Source organism: Tursiops truncatus, chromosome 5 (genome assembly GCF_011762595.2).
Source record: "Tursiops truncatus isolate mTurTru1 chromosome 5, mTurTru1.mat.Y, whole genome shotgun sequence".
NCBI classification, from domain to species: domain Eukaryota; kingdom Metazoa; phylum Chordata; class Mammalia; order Artiodactyla; family Delphinidae; genus Tursiops; species Tursiops truncatus.
The window spans coordinates 22,195,705-22,213,034 of NC_047038.1; the positions used below are offsets into that span (position 1 = coordinate 22,195,705).

Genomic DNA, 17,330 nt, shown 5'->3' on the forward strand with positions numbered 1-17,330 from the left:
TCCATCCAACCAGTTCTTTCAGACAGTGAAAGAGGAACTGATATACTGCTATACTTTATTAGAGATTTATTCTGTTAGGAACTTGCCATATAGTATTTTAAAATATTTCTTTGTATATTTATCCTCAAAGCAGCCATGCTAGGTAGTTATCAGTGTCTCCCTTTTGCTGGTAATTAACTCAGGCTTGGATGCTAAGTGTAGAGTCAGGATCTGAACCTTTGCTGTCTGAATTAAAAATATCTGTTCAGGGCTTCCCTGGTGGCGCAGTGGTTAGGAATCCACCTGCCAACGCAGGGGACATGGGTTCGAACCCTGGTTCAGAGGGATCCCACGTGCCACGGAACAGCTGGGCCTGTGCACCACAACTACTGGAGCCCGCACGCCTGGAGCCCGTGATCCAAAACAAGAGAAGCCACTGCAGTGAGAAGCCCTAGCACTGCAATGAAGAGTAGCCCCCACTCACCGAAACTAGAGAAAGCCCGTGCCAGCAACAAAGACCCAACGCAGCCAAAAATAAAATAAAATAATTTATTTTTTAAAAAAAGGAAAAGTGCCTCCCCCTTTGGGGCAGAAATGTTAATGTGCCATTTTAAACCAAAAAAAAAAAAAAAAAAAATCTGTTCTTATTGCTATCCTATCTCCAGGCCTTATGTTTTTCCTTATGCTCATCTCATGCTTCCAATTACTTATTAAGACCTATGGATCCAACTTCTAAATAGATGGCAAATTTGCCCCTTCATCCCATTTTCACTGGTATGATTACTTCTATCTCTGTGCTGGATTGCAACAGTCTCCTAACTAATCTCTCTGTCCCAGCCTCGTTTCTACCCTCAATTCACTTTTCACTCTAATAGCCAGTGTAAAATGCCTGAAATGCAGTATCTACCTTGTTTTCTCTCTGTTGAAAGGCTTCAAGGTTTCTCAGAAAAGTCAAAGCTCCTTTACATAGATAACATTTTCTCCCTCCCACTCCTCACTTCTCCCACCTCATCTCTCACCTTGAATTTTATGATTCAGACAAACAGAACTACATTTAGTTTCTCTAACTTGCTTTGTTTTTCCATCTGCAAAGGCATTCTTCCAAGCTATCTAGTCCTCGCCCACACACAGTTCACCTGATAATTCCTGCTCATCCTTCTGGCTTCGGATTTAAGATATCATATTCTCCAGGAAGCTTTTCCTAACCTTCCCACTCAATGTCCAGGTGAGGCGCTCCCTCTGTGTGCTACCATCACTCTGTATTTTTCCCTCTCATCCTAATGGTCTCTTAAAATGAATCCTTCACTAGATTATTTGCCTGTGAGTTTAGGGGTCATTTCTGACTTTTTGAGAATTGTATCCCCAAGTCTAATACAGTTCTTTTTTTTTTAAATTAATTAATTTATTTTTTTGGCTGTGTTGGGTCTTCGTTTCTGTGCGAGGGCTTTCTCTAGTTGCGGCAAGCGGGGACCACTCTTCATCGCGGTGCGCGGGCCTCTCACTATCGTGGCCTCTCTTGTTGCGGAGCACAGGCTCCAGATGCGCAGGCTCGGTAGTTGTGGCTCACGGGCCTAGTTGCTCCGCGGCATGTGGGATCTTCCCAGGCCAGGGCTCGAACCCGTGTCCCCTGCATCGGCAGGCAGACTCTCAACCACTGCGCCACCAGGGAAGCCCCTAACAGTTCTTGACCCTTAACTGATGATCCATTAATATGGGTACAATGAAAAATAGATAGGATTTCCCAGAATAAAGACATAGAAAAGAGAGCCAAAGAGTTTTCTTTCTCTCCACTTCATTTGACTTGGAAAAACCTGAAATAGAGCAAAAGTTTTGAATTATACGACTTAGAGACATGTGAGGTAGGTAATTGTTGCCTCCTCACATTTTGCCTCTTCCCCATTGGTAGCTTTTTTTTTTTAATTTTTGGCTGCATTGGGTCTTTGTTGCTGCGCGCCAGCTTTCTCTAGTTGCGGTGAGCGGGGGCTACTCTTGGTTGTGGTGCACGGGCTTCTCATTGCGGTGGCTTTTCTTGTTGCGGAGCATGGGCTCTAGGCGCGCGGGCTTCAGTAGTTGTGGCTTGCAGGCTCTAGAGCGCAGGCTCAGTAGTTGTGGCGCACGGGCTTAGTTGTTCCGCGGCATGTGGGATCTTCCTGGACCAGGGCTTGAACCCGTGTCCCTTGCATTGGCAGGCGGATTCTTAACCACTGTGCCACCAGGGAAGCCCTACTGGTAGCTATTAAGTAGGTAAAATTGATCTTCCCACCCCAGCAGCATGGATGATCTAAGTAATCAGAGTAATTTTTCCTCCGTAACACAGAGATTAGTTCAGGAATGGGTACAAACCTAGGCCTAAGTCAAGGACATTCCTCTGGTTCCAGTGATTAATTTGTATAAGGTCCAGCCACAGGGAAGCTCAAGACTTTTCCAGGTAGCTGTCAGGGGCAATATCCTCCCCCCATGGATATTGATAGCAGTGGGGGAAGCCAGTTTAAGGATGAAACCGCCACAAGGTGGTAGTGGGAGAGTCCTCCATGGGTGTCTAGGCTCCTATATGTCTTTCTAGGGGTGTCAGAATTCAAGATCCTAATGCTTCTTTTCCTGAGCTATTTCTCAAGGTTGTGTTTGCATCAAGCAATATTGAGAAATGTGGTAATTTCTCAACCTGGGACAAGGAGCAAGTTTGTTAGCTGATTGTTAGCCAAAAACAAAATAAAAGCAATGGACTCATTAACTTTAGCATTCCTTAGCTGTTATGCAAACCCACTGTGTGTGTAGCATGCATCTGGGTCATATCATGTCAACCCTGTGGAGTCTGAGGCAAGGGTAACCAGTGTAAACATGCTGATGTTCATGCTGCTTGCTCCACCCTGAGTAATAAAGCTCTTTGTCTCTACCCAAGAGTCTCACATCTGCTTTCAGCATCCATGAAACAGTAACAGGGTAACTTAGTAGCTTGCAAAGAGGATGCAATTAAATCCCAGACCCAGTGGGGTGAAACTTAGACACTAGTAGAGAAATGGAACCAGAGCCCTGGTCAAAAAGCACATAAGCCTGCTCTTTATTTTATTTGGGATTTAAGAATCACGTCAAGAGAAAAATAAATATTTTCTTAAGGGAAAAAACTGTGACTTAAGTGGTTTTGAAAATGATCTTCTTAGACTAACTCTACTTCTGCGCCATTTAAATGATTTAACACTATATCAGATGCTCTGTTTTACACTACCATTCATTCATTCGTTCATTCATTTCATTTTTCATTCAGCTAATAATATTTATACTATCTTTCCCAATTTTGACACCACATTAAGATTTCTGAGCCTAACATGAACTGTCAAGGCATATTATGAAGCAAAAATATTCCATTAGGAATTATTTATTCTGCAATAATTTCACATTGGCCACCCATGCCTAGCTCGTGCCTCTTTTTTATTTTTCGAATTCAGTTTTTCACTCAAAAATATTATTACTTTCCATTTTGAGCTAATGTCTATGGGCTCTTTCTAATTATTAAAAAACCTAGATGTTACTCTTCAGTATGAATAACATAGTAATATATTAAATTTTGGAGAAAAATAAAGCATCACAGCAAAAAGAAGAAACATTTCTTTTGGTTCCTGATCACAATTCCAGTGTGGGTCTGTGGGGAGGGGGATCAAGCAAATCTCAGGATGCCAGCAGGGTGTCCAAGAATTCAACTAAATCCTGACACTATCTACCAGGAGATAAGGGCCCAGTCCCACAAGACTGCCTCCCACCCCCACTCATACACCCTGCAGACACCAGCTGCAATCCTAGGGTATCACTTGTGCTTTTGACCAACTGACTATAGATCAGAGGTTCCAAAGACTCCCCTCCTTGGGTGGATTAATTTGCCAGAGCAGCTCACAGAACTCAGGGAAGTGCTTACTTACATTTACCAGTTTATTAAAGGATATGATAAAGAATACAGATGAACATTCAGAGGGAAGAGATGGGTAGGGAAGAGAAGGTGGGTGGGAAGGGGTGTGACGCTCTCACGGCCTGTCCAAGGGCACCACTCTCCCAGCACCTCTATGTGTTCACCAACCCAGAAGCTCTCCGAGCCCCATCCTTTTGGAATTTTATGGAGGGTTCATCACATAGACATGATCAATCATTAACTCCATTTTCAGCTCTTCTCCCTTCTCAAGAGAATGTGGGGTGTGGCTGAGAATTCCAAGCTTCTAATCATGGCTTGGTCTTTCTGGTGACCAGCCCTCACTCAGGAGCCATCCAGGAGCTCACCCAGAGTCACCTCATTAGAACAAAGGCACTCCTATCACCCAGGAAATTACAAGCGTTTTAGGAGCTCTGTGTCAGGAACTGGAAGCAAAGACTAATATATATTTTTTATTATCTCACAACATTATTGTAAAATTATGTGAAATTTAGAATGACCAAAACTGAAAAAAATGCACCATGATTTCAGTATTGAAACCAAGTTTAAGTTTTCTTTCCTTTTGGGACACCAAAACTTGGTGCTTATTAAAAGGACTTTAAAAAAATGTAGCAGGCCTCTTGCAACATTAGCTAATATATTTATGTGAGTTAAATTTGAATGAATCACCAAATGAAACCACATGGATTAAAGTCCTTGTAGGATAAATACATATTAAAAGTTTCATTTTCAAAAAGCATACTTTATAAAAGTGGTGTGTATGTATGTATGTGCCTGTGTGTTCATGTGTGTGTGTACTTTAGGACAATGAAGAGGGAGTTAAATCAACATATTAGAAAAAATAGTTTTAGACTTTTCCAAAACACTGGAGGGCATTTGTCTCTAATGTCAAGGAATGAAATACAATGCTATGACTCATGATGTCTGCTGACTATAACATTTTGCTACTTTATGTTTTTGCTAATAAATATTTCATTTTTTTGCATTTCAGATAGTACTGGATTATCTGAAACATCAGAAAAACTAAAGATAATTTAAGGAAAAACATAAGGTAATGTCAATGAATTCTCAAAGATGAGATTTTCCTGATAGCTTTTATATTTTTAAACAAACAAAACCATTTTTCCATAGGTACAATCATAATTTGGAACTATCACTAAATTATACCCTCCAAAATCAGTGTTAAAATTTCGAGCTTTGAAACAATGCATTTTTTTTATTGTCTTATTTTTCTCCCTGCAAAAAATGACTGACAACAATTAGACATAAGATCGTGTATACGAGAAGAAATGAATATCCCAGACAAAGACAGCAAGAGGCAGCATGCTGGTTGGAATTAGTTACAGATATCAGAACTTCATTCTGTGTTAAAAAATAAATATACAGATAATCGATACGATGGATAAATATTTGTGAACTCATATTTAACAGTTACGCAACTCTGACTATTGGAGAATCACTAATTCATCATCTGCTGACCCCGCTAGGGCCTGCTGCCACTCGAGTATTTGTGTTGTTTCCTGGAATGCACATGAGTGAAATGCCATGCGAGCAGGTGGTGTTGGGCTCTGCGGCATTCCAGTGAAGGCGATAAGGAGCCGTGTGAAAGAAGACACCCCCAGGCCCTGCTGAAAGCATTTTCCCTGTGCATCTACGTGCCCGCTCTTGCTTTGAGGCTGAATGTGGTTTGGGGAGAAACCAGCACTGTTGCTACTGCTGGTGATTTAAAGTTCCATCACAGAGGCTTGCAGAGCTAAAGAATGCACACTAACAACTCCTACTATTACACAGACCCCAGAGTGGCTGCCTTGCCCAACCTTGCAGCATCAGGGAGTCTATCAGTTTGCTAGGCCTCCATTACAAAGTACCACAGACTGGATGGCTTCAGAACAGAAATTTATTTTCCCACAACTTTGGAGGCTAGAAGTCTGAGATCAAGGTGTCAGCAGAGCCTTCTGAGGCCTGTCCCCTTGACTTGTAGATGGCTGTCTTCTCCAAGTGTCTTTACATGGCCTTCTCTCTGTACCTGTCTGTCTCTTAATCTCCTCTTCTTATAAGGATGGCAAGCATTGGATGAAGACCACCCCAATGACCTCATTAGGCCGAATTACCTGTAAAGCCCCTATCTCCAAATACAGTCACATTCTGAGATACTGGTGTGTAGGACTCCAATGCATGAATTTGGGGGGATAAAATTTAGCCCATAACAGAGCCACAGCATACAGTCAGCCAAACTGCCGGTTAGTTTCCTTTCCAATATACAAGAATATATAAAATGGAGGTGACAAGATCACTTTTGAGATTTTGATAATTTTGTTTGTTCTTCAGATTTCCCACTTTCTTCCTATTCCAAGAAAGTAGTCAGACCCTTACAATTTCCTTAACTCAAGGATTTTTCTGAGCAGAAACAGAAGGTGGTAACCGTGATTCTCAATTTCATAAGGTCTAAACACCATGAAATGATTTTGCAGGGTGTCCCAGAGCAATGCCTTTGAGAAAAGCAAGGGAGGGGCTTAGTTCTGACTAGGAGGGACTAGTGGTCGGTAGACCACCATGCTGCTGTCAGGGAAAGAATGGCAAGGCCTCGGGGGAAAGGGCTGCAGGGTCTTTAGAGGGAGGACAAACACCAAAAGCAGGGCTCCCCCGATCCTTGTCAACCTTCCTCAGCCACATGCATGTCACAGAAGCTGCAGTTAGGACCTGACTGCTGGCCAAGACCATGGACAGTTCAGTGACCAGTGAGGGCAATGACTGATGACCTGCTCCTCTGTTGAATTCTAACACCTTTGCAAACCCCAGGGAGGAAGGAGCCCTAACCATACCTGAGATTGGCTTTCAGCCAGCACAGTGAAATGGGGGACTAGAGTTGGAGTAACTTGATTAAAATGGTAAAATTATATTCTTGAGCAAATTATATTCTTAAGCTAGTTTATGCGCTTTTAAGCATATAGTTCATTCATTCATTCAAAAGTCATTTGAATGAATGAGTGCCAGATGCTCATTCTAGGTTCAGGTGGTGTAGCTATAAGCATTCCAGGCAAAATTCCTGCTCTCTTGGAGCCCATATTTTACTGGAGAAGCCAGACAGTAAATAAGTAAACAAAATAGCTTCAGAGAGAAATGAGAGCTAAAAAGAGAGAGGAACAGGGTAACATGGCAGAGTGAGGGGAATGATACACATAGGAGATCAGAAAAAGCTTCTCTGAGCTGAGACACGAATGATAAGGAGACAGTTATTTGAAAGACAGGAAGAGTGGGAGGGAGAGCAAAACTATGCCTTGTCAGTGCAAAGAAAGAGATGGAGGTTAGCAAGTGTAGTACATGTGAACCCATTACAGGAGAATCTGTCATGAAGTTAATGAAGCAGAAGCTCAGGACCCTCCCTTCCAAGGCCCCGGAAGGAACACCAGCAATGTGTTCACATGTTCACATGCCTTTGTAAAATTTGCCAAAGTAAAATACTTGAACTGAATTTGGTTAAGATTGTTGTCTTTTTTCACTCCGACTTCCCCTCCAAGTGGTGGTGGAGCATTATTGAAATCCAGCTCAAGGGAAGATGAGTTGGGGATTGGTTCAGCTTGGTTTCGGTGGAATATATTTATGTGGTTCTCAGTCACATTCATGTCAAGTTATTGCCAGCTGCGCCAGCATAGGAATGAACAGCTCCCAGGCACACTCCCCCCATGTGTTGGGCCGATATGCCTGGTGTGGAAACCCTGAAGGGCAGTGTCAGAGGTCTTACCATAACACCAACCCATTTTAGGGTGCTGACACTGTATTTGGTAGTAAAGGAGAAACATAGGTTGGCATGTACAGCACCACAAATTAGTCTGTGGAAACTTTTTCAGTAGCTAAATATAAAAACTGCCAGTGAAGAATTAGTTTCTTATTGATGCCTAGTCAAATGTGAAGATTTCCCCTTTCAGGAACATGCTAGATGATGCAGCGCATATAATTATAAATGCACCATGCTTTTTTTGGCTACCATGAAAAATAGAATTTATCAGAATTCCTACGTTTCTGGGCACAAACCTGCAACCATGTTACAGTGCAGGTCAATTATCAGTAATAAACCATGTGGTGCGCAAGCCAATTATCAATAATAAAAACTAGTATTAATTAACTATGCTAGAGGTTAATGGAAAAAAAGATTACAAAGTTATTGTCATATAACTTTGTCTTTGAGGAAATCAAAGAGAACTCAACTAAATAACGTAGGGAAAAACAGGTGTATCAAACAGTTAATAAAAATATTGTTATTTATCTGGATTTTGAGATGTCTGTAGTAGTTATCAGGTAATTTGTGGGGGGGGCGTTCATAGATAAAACTAACACATTTTTATTTTTGTAATTTAGTTGTCTCTCTTCTGATCTTCTCTTTTCTTTTTTTTTTTTTTTTTGGCGGTACGTGGGCCCCTCACTTCTGTGGCCTCTCCCGTTGTGGAGCACAGGCTCCGGACAGGCAGGCCCAGCGGCCATGGCTCACGGGACCAGCCGCTCAGCGGCATGTGGGATCCTCCCAGACCGGGGCACGAACCCGTGTCCCCTGCATCAGCAGGCGGACTCTCAACAACTGCGCCACCAGGGAAGCCCGATCTTTTCATTTTTCATCAATCTTTCCACCCTCTCTCTAACTTCATAGCTTTGCAAGATAAATTAAAATGTCTGCTTTGCCCTTAGGCTTCTGGAAGGTAATAATATTTAAAGTAAATACATTTCCATTTACAATGACAAAATGTCTATAAAGTACTATTAAAAATGCCTAATAAAATAAATAATGCTGATGGGGTTCTTGAGTGAAGCCTTATATTGAGCCAAATTTTAGATAACGAGTAGTGATTTCTTAAGTTGGGAATCACTTTTAACCTATGGAAAAAAAATTTAATTCAAATCACTGCATTTGTTGCACCAAGGTGATCTTTTCGAGACTAAACCACATTGTGCTTTCAACCTGTTGCAGGTTTGCTATCTACCCTGCCTTTAAAAACCTGCTTTCATGCATTTATTTAATAAATGTTTATTATTTATTTCTAGGCATGATGGCACTGTTCTAGGAATGATGGATATGGAAATTAACTAGTCAGATGAGATGCATACCCTCTAGACACTCGTATTCCAGTAAGAAGGACAGACGATAAAGACAAATAACCCTGGGCTTCGTCAGAAGGTGGTAAGTGCAATGAAGAAAAATAAAGCTGTAGGGGTAGGGTAGGGAGGTTGGCTACTTCAGGGTAAGCTTTTTGTCTTGAGGAGGTGATATTTGAGCAGAGATCTATTCTGTGCTGTTGCAGTAGTGGTGGTTTTCACTGTTTGTTTATTTATTTGTTTATTTTGACTGTGTTGGGTCTTCGTTGCTGCACGTGGGCTTTCTCTAGTTGGGGCTACTCTTCATTGCGGTGCATGGGCTTCTCATTGAGGTGTCTTCTCCTGTTGTGGAGCATGGGCTCTAGGCGCGCGGGCTTCAGTAGTTGTGGTGCACGGGCTTAGTTGCTCCGCAGCATGTGGGATCGTCCCGGACCAGGGCTTGAACACGTGTCCCCTGCTTTGGCCGGCGGATTCTTAACCACTGCGCCACCAGGGAAGTCCCTCACTGATTTATTTAAATCATAAGAATATTTGACCAAGCAAGATACTGTAAGTATACTTTTTTCAGAGGCAGCACAGGTCGGGGGAGAGGCAGGAGCTTAATGTGAATTCAAACCCCAGCTCTGCCACTGTTTTCTACAGAGCCTTTTCTGAACCTTGATATTCTCCTCTTTTGAAGTTTCTCTGAGAAATAAATGAGATTTTTTTTTTTTTTCCATGCCACATGGCATGCAAGACCTTAGTTCCCAGGGATCGAACTTATGCTCCCTGCAGTGGAAGCATGGAGACTTAACCACTGGACCACCAGGGAAGTCCCAAAATGAAATGTTTTTAAACACTTGCTTTTCAAACAAATTTTAAACAAGTGCCTGGCACATAGTAACTGCTTAATAAATCTTTCCTTTAACCCCTCCCTTTGCTCTCTAAGATGTTCCTTTCCGGATGGCAACGCAGATGCCTTAGCTCAGAGTCTTTGGAAGGAAATAGCTTTTCATTGTAGGTCAGTGCAATGGACTTCCCACAAAAGTGAGGAATTTCATACAAAATTGCTAATTGTTTGCAGAACAGGCAGCAACAACTGAGCAAAGAGAGAATAAAAGAGCCACCACTGAGTACGAGAGCAGACGTTCAGCTGACCAGATTTCATTACTCCTTATAACTCTTTGGAATCAAGACAGGCCTGGGTTTGTGTCGCACCCACTAGCTGGTTACCATGGCTCTCTAAGCCTCAGGTTCCTCGTATTTGGAAAAGAAAAGGCTGTTTTGAAGAACTGTGATGTATATTGATGCTTAACTCTGTGCTGGAACACAGGAGGCTCTCGCTGTATATTTGTTGTTACTGTTATTAGTAGTGGTCGATCCATTTTCGGCTCAGGATGCTTTCCCATTCACTTTCTTAGCATGAAGTACAGTAGTAGAAATAGGATCATATCCTTTACCGGAACTGTGAAATAAGGCCCTGAGAGAGCATGGTTTCCTCCATAGTTTCATCCAGGGACTGAATTTCAGTCTGAATTCCCCAGCATCTAGAACAGCCTCTGCAACCAACTAGGAGCTCAAAAATGTTTGCCGATGGGTTGACTGTACTGTCTCCCAGTTTTCCCACTGAGCTTCACCTCTGGATATAATAGAATTGCTGAACCACATAGGGATTTGGGAGATTCTTTTTCTGTCCTTCAAGTAGAGGAACCCCTTTGCCTTCCAAGATGGCCAGTGAACCAATTTCTGCAGGCCCTGGATTTTGAGTTTTCCGAAGGTAATCGTCGCTCCTTAATAAATACACATGGAATGAAATTGCATAGAATCAAATTGAATTAAATGGAAACACAGTAAACGCAAACTTAAACTAACATATTAAACCTGGTTTGGACTTTATTTCCAGATTTCAACTTTCATTTACCATCATGTAGAGTGACAGGGAACTATACTTTGTCCATCTCTGATAACTTTCTCTTTGAAATCTTGAAGTGGTTATAAACACTAAGTCCCACCAAGTGTCATTTTCTACATTCTCTGAGGAGAGGGGAAAGAGGCAGCCAGGTGAAGCAAATTGCCTGAGGTCACACTGGAATCAGTGAGAGAGCAAACCAGACTCAGAGCCTTCTTACCCCATCAATGGTGAACAGGGAAAGTTATCTGGAGGTACTTAGGCCATTGCCCTGACGACATATTCAGGGGATTTTCCTGCATTTTGTTTTCTAGCACTTTGGCAAATCTGGCCTTAAGTATCCCTAGGGGTAGCATTTCCTTCTACTTTCCATCTTTCCAACTTGGGTAACTATGCCAGCCTCCAAGAGCTTCAACTGCCAGGAGAAGTTTATTTAAAGTATAACTTCCAGTTCTCTTTTCATATTTCTATTCTTCCCATTACTATCTTTTTCTTCCTTTTTAGTGCTGATAGTAGTAACGTTTAGGATTATTGGGAATAGAGCTATCATATGTGAAACACTTCTTCTAAATGTCTTTGAAAAAAATCTTTCTTTACATCTTTAATTAAGAGGTAGGTTTTTTGGGCTTCTCTGGTGGCGCAGTGGTTGAGAGTCCGCCTGCCGACGCAGGGGAAACGGGTTCGTGCCCCGGTCCGGGAAGATCCCACGTGCCACGGAGCGGCTGGGCCCAGTGAGCCATGGCCGCTGAGCCTGCGTGTCCGGAGCCTGTGCTCCACAACGGGAGAGGCCACAGCAGTGAGAGGCCCGCATACCGCAAAAAAAAAAAAAAAAAGAGGTAGGTTTTTTAAAAATCAAAACATTGAAGTAATGTTTGAGCAAGACAGCTGTTCTGCCAGATAGCTATAGAATTTCAACAAAATGTAAGAAAAGTTTTTTGAAAGGCATACATAAACAGGCATGAAGATTTGCACAGGTTGACAATTTTAAAATGTAATGTTATGTTGTCACTATAGGAAAATTTAATGCACGCGTGAGATACTTCAGACACATTGTTTCTGATGTATCCCATTTGTAAATGCATTTTAAAAATTAAAGAATCACCCGAATTTAGATAATCAGTTTGAAAAGCTATAAAATCTAGACCAAGTGTATTATATTTTTGGTGGAATAAAATGTTTTAACAAGTGCAGGCAATTAAAGCCAGTATATATATATATACTTGGGTATATACACATTCCATGTGTATACAAGTGTGTGTGTATATATATATATATATATATAAAATCCAACAGAGCCATTGCACCAAAATATCAAGGAAGATTATGTCTCTTACTCCATTTTTCATTAGGTAAGTAGTTTTTTAAGTCAGAGGTAGAAGAGGAATAGATTGGGTTGCTCTAACTTTTATTCCTATGAGGTACACACTCAAAGTTAAACATGACAGAACCTGACTTGGAGGGAAATTTTCAGTCAAAAAAAAAAATCAGATAATGATCATTATCATTAAAACTGATTTCACTTCACTCTTTTCAAACCAATTTTATTCTGCCTTAGCAATAAATGAAATCCAGATGTTAGAGTGATGCGAGATACTTTGTTTTAAGCCCAGTAAAGCAGAGCCATGATTTCTAGTTAGTATAACCATTCATTTGAAAAACAAACCCTTTAGTCTCCTTACAAAATTGTTTTGGTTAAGGAAACCCTGGGATGTAAATCATTAAGCATTACCAGTACCCTCAGGAGACAAGCAAATAAATAACAGATACTACCCAGGTACAGTGGCAACTCAAAATCACAAAATAACACAGTTTCAGGGTTTTAAGTAACTTTTGTTCAAAGACTGATAAGATTTATAGTATGGTAAACATGCTTTTGCCACAGAAGTAATGAAAGACAAATACATACACATTAATATCCAAGATGCAAAATGAGTTCGGGATAACATCTGACTAATGATGTTCATCATTAAAGATTAGCAGAACAAATCATTAATAAGAATTATAAGATTTTGAAGTGGAAGCATACGGGCAACTGTATTTGGTAGACAGCATACACAAATATTATTTTAGTCCAAGGACAACTAATCTCAACAACTTTGAACTAGTAAATAATTTCCTTTCTTTGGTGTATGAGAACATTTGTGACATATGATTATACGAATTACCTCTACCTCGTTTTTGCTTGTGAAAGAAGGGGGAGGAAAATGTAACTATTTCAAGCGTTATCTGCTTTTGACAGAAATTAAATAGAAGGCATTCTTATTATCAAATTATACATTATCAAACGTATATATCAAATGTAAATTATTACATTCTTCAAATGAATTTCAAAGAGTACACATGTAATGTAAACATGTGTAATGTAAAAAGATACATGAGGAACTGTATTAACAGAAAGATGCAGTAAATGACCATCTTTAATAAATACACTGTTTTTGATCTGTATGAATGACTGATTTGTACCGATGCATTTATTCACTTTGTCCTAGTCTCCTTGTGAAAAATAATACATTTTTTTGCAACATAGGTATTGAAAGGGGAAGTCTGTGACTGAACAAAAATGGAACTAATAGGTACAGCCAGGAATTGGGTCTATACTCTTAAAATTATACTCTTTGGCATTAGTCTTTAACCAACAATGCCATTTGACTTAAATGATACAGAACAATGCAATTACAGCACCATCTTTCATTGCCTTTAGTCATTTGAAAGAAAATGACTGAATTCAGTTTATGGTTTTAGATAAATCTAAGAAAATTTAAACATGCAGTGATTCTCAGCCAAGGGTAATTTTGCTTCTGAGGGGCAGTTGACAATGTTGGGGAACACTTTTGATTGTCATGATGTGGGTGAGAAGATGGTGTGCTACTGGCATCTAGTGAGTAGAGGCCAGGATGCAGCTAAACACCCTACAATGCACAGGACAGCCCTCCGTCCCCAGCGAAAAATTATCTGGCCCAAAATGTCAACAGTACCTCAGCTGTAAAACCCTGGACTACAGAAATTGGAGGCTTAGAATCTTACACACACACACACACACACACACACATACACCCCAGAGTGTATATAATTCTTATTCCTGGTTTGGTTCAGACATTTTCTAGGAATCATTTTGTTAGATTCTTTCAATCTGATGTATGGAATTTTCCTGCCCCCATTAAATTCCACACATGAAGTGTTCTGAATCATCTTCATTCCCTCAGGTCCCCATCCCAGCACAGCCATATTCATCCTCAGAAAAGCACCTCATCAATTACCTTAATGATTTAGTTAAAATCATCCTACAAATGCTGTGTCTACTTCCTTCCTTTCCACATATTTTTTTCTATAACTTCACTCATTCTTTTCCATCTTTAAGAAAGTATTTCCTCTTTTTCAAGGAAATGCCTTATCAGTTCTCCTTCCCCCCTCCCCCTCAAATTCACATTTTCTTAACTCTGCTATCTTTTTAGGTTATTCCCTATTCCTCTCCTTCATTTTGCAGCCAAAATTATTGAAAGAGTAGTCAACACGACTGTGTCCACTTTATTATAATCTAACATCTGTTTCAATGACTCTCTGCAAATGCCTTCCTAGCCAAATCTCAACTGTAAAACCAATGGTCTTCCTTTAGCCATAATACTTACTGTTAAAAATCTCCTGTGTCCTCCTCTGATACCTACTAACCTGATTCTCCTTCTATCATCATTTTTTTGATCCCTTCACTATCCCACCCACTACATATATCCCACAAGGATCTGTGTGCAGTATGGCAGTTATCATACTGTGCCTCTCAACTTCAAATCCACCCTTCTACATTGGCTCTGTGATGCTCAAGCTGGGACTCAAACTGCGTTTCTGCTTTGCCAGCAGCTCCTCATAAGGTCTGCCAATAGAGGGCGCTGGACAGAGACCGCAAGGCCAGAGCAGAGAGAAGGGACTTGCTTCCACTGGATTGTTTCCAGTTCCTGTAGCAGTTTCTTCTAATAGCTGACCTTGATTCCACTCTGTGGCTATTCTGACACTTTGCAGAACCAGTCTCATGATACCACCACCAGCCGAGCAGCAACCCCTCCTCAGAGAGCTGGCCCAGGCCCACGGGTCCCCTTTCAAACTTCCATGTTTTAATAAATTCCAACTTCTTCCTTTTATTTGCCCCAAACCTATGAAGGGTATTGGGGAGAGCTGCTTCTTTCAGTTGCCACCTCCATGATGCTTTGGTGTTCTTACTTGCCTTTTCAGTTGTTTAATAATAGAGCCAGTAATACATAGAATAGCCATAATTATAGCTATCATCTTATTTATTCAACAGGAGAGTAACGTAACATTCTTTTATCCTAGAACATTTTGAGTTTACTTTTCCCCTAGCTGACATGAATGGTATATGGGATTTTTGGTGTTCATTTAGTGTACTGTTATTAATTACGAGGAAAGATCTGGCTTCCAAAGTTTAACTCACCCTTCCATCATGCCTCCAAATAAGGCTTCCATTCCATCCCATTGTTATGGGGTGCCAGTGGTTATGGTGGGGTGGAAGGGGGAACTAAAACTGGAAGAAGTTTGAAAGGTTGAATGAGGGAGGGGGTTTCAGTGACTTATACATAAACCTTGATGAAATGAGTACTTTTGGGCTAAACTAAGGACATCCATAACCTTTGCCTCATGATACGGTAGGCATTATGCATTAATAAAATTGAAGCTTTACTCATTCAGGCTTATTTATTTTTATATTATCCCAAGACCCCCAGTAACCATGATTATTCGAAGAAAGCTTCTAGGTGTGGTAACATCATAGGGGAATGTGTTCTATCTTGAGTTAGGAGGCCATTGAGAAGGAGTCAAGACTGGAAGGTGCTGAGACAGGTACCCTAACACTGACTTACACTTTTCATTTTGCATCTTCAGGCCTATGGAGGGAAGGCAAGCCTTTACAAAGAAAGGGATCTTTGGGCCTAGAAACAGGAAAGTTAGGAACACATGAAATCTGCTCTCAACATAAAGAGCAGGTAGGAATCCTCAGTTTCTAGGGCTTCTAGCCATAGGGGGAGACTGTGAGGGAACAAAAGGCATTAAAATGTTATAAGGGTGAGGGAAGGCGTTATATGGGAAATCTCTGTATCTTCCTCTCAATTTTGCTGCGAACTTAAAACTGATTAAAAAATAAAGTCTTTTCCAAAAATGTTATAAGTTTTTTTAAATTTTGTAATTTTCTTTGATCATTTTTATCAAGATTCTATCCCACAATGAATAACAGTAAAATTCTGAAATGGGAAGCATCTACTATGCTTGATTTCAGGACAGCAAGGAAGTGGGAGCTGGAGAGACTATATATATCCTTCTCATCATGTAGCTAGAATTATCAAAAGGTCAGCAAGCACCAGAGAAGATGCTAACACTGTTAAAAAGGATGGTGAAGAAGGCTACAGCCCATGGGCCTGTGCAGCAGGGAAGAAATGAAAGCAAGGAAAGCCAGCCTGACCCTGAGGATTTAATGGTCAGGAAGCCCTGTGGTTTTCAATTATGTGGAGGTGCAAATTCTAAGGAAAGCAAGAGAAATATAAGCTAAATAAGAAATCACCACCACTTCTTGATTCTTGAAATTTTATTGAATCACTGTTTCTCCCCAAATTACTTTTATATGTCAAGGTAGCCAAAAACCCACGCAAAAAGCCACTCACTTTACTTATAATAAATAAAAATACTCTAAAGTTATCTTAGTTATGATATAATGATCAATGTTATTCAAATAAGTGGTTCTAGAAAAATCTGTATGACTCTGTTAGTATGAAAGCATTCTACTCAACTGGAAATTAAAAACAAGCTTAAACGTTACACTGAAATTCAGTGATTTTCTTTTAACTAATTTTCATGTTATGTTGATCTGTGAAGAAATGTAAAATTTTAGCGATTTCACAGATTAGTTAAAACATTTGATTAAAACAAAATCTATCCTGTTTCAGTGAACCATATGCTCTGTGTAGTTCTTTACTGAAAAATCCAGAACTTTCTCCATCAAAAGCTTTCTACTGTCAAATACCATCCAATCTGCTATTAACTTATCATGTCTTGGCTGGCCTTGGAGTTATCATTTATTTATTTATCATATAATATGCACACCTGTCACAATTTATCATGCCCTCAGCTTAATAAGGTTACTATTTATGAAGTTTCCTGGGGAATTGGGTTGCTCTGTATGGCTGTTACTTTTGCACTACTAATAATTCCTTGAAATGAATTTTCTCACGTTTGGTGTTTCTTTTGCACTGCTTTGGTAAATTACCCAGTGCCTTTAATGTAGAAACTCAAAGAAGAAATGCTTGTCTGTATTTTGTCCCTTTAATGTTTGGAAAAGGGTGGGGGAATAACACGTTCTTCAAAGATTGCCCCAAGTTTAATATAATAATATAAATTGCTTAATTATATATTTATTAATTTATTTTGAAGCCAAGATTTTTTAATTATAAAAATAAAAGCCTATAGTTT

At 40.2% G+C, this 17,330-nt stretch overlaps 1 protein-coding gene across 4 annotated transcripts in view; it reads left to right on the plus strand.

Annotated features, from left to right (window-relative positions):
- The window catches only part of LOC109548757 (uncharacterized), a 304,090-nt gene that overhangs the window by 279,054 nt on the left and 7,706 nt on the right, over positions 1–17,330 (plus strand). For all 4 annotated transcript variants that reach the window (XM_073804685.1, XM_073804683.1, XM_073804684.1 and 1 more), the window contains 2 exons: positions 4,887–4,946; positions 8,930–9,065. The gene's annotated coding sequence lies outside the window, so the exon portion shown is untranslated. The remainder of the gene's footprint in view (positions 1–4,886; positions 4,947–8,929; positions 9,066–17,330) is intronic.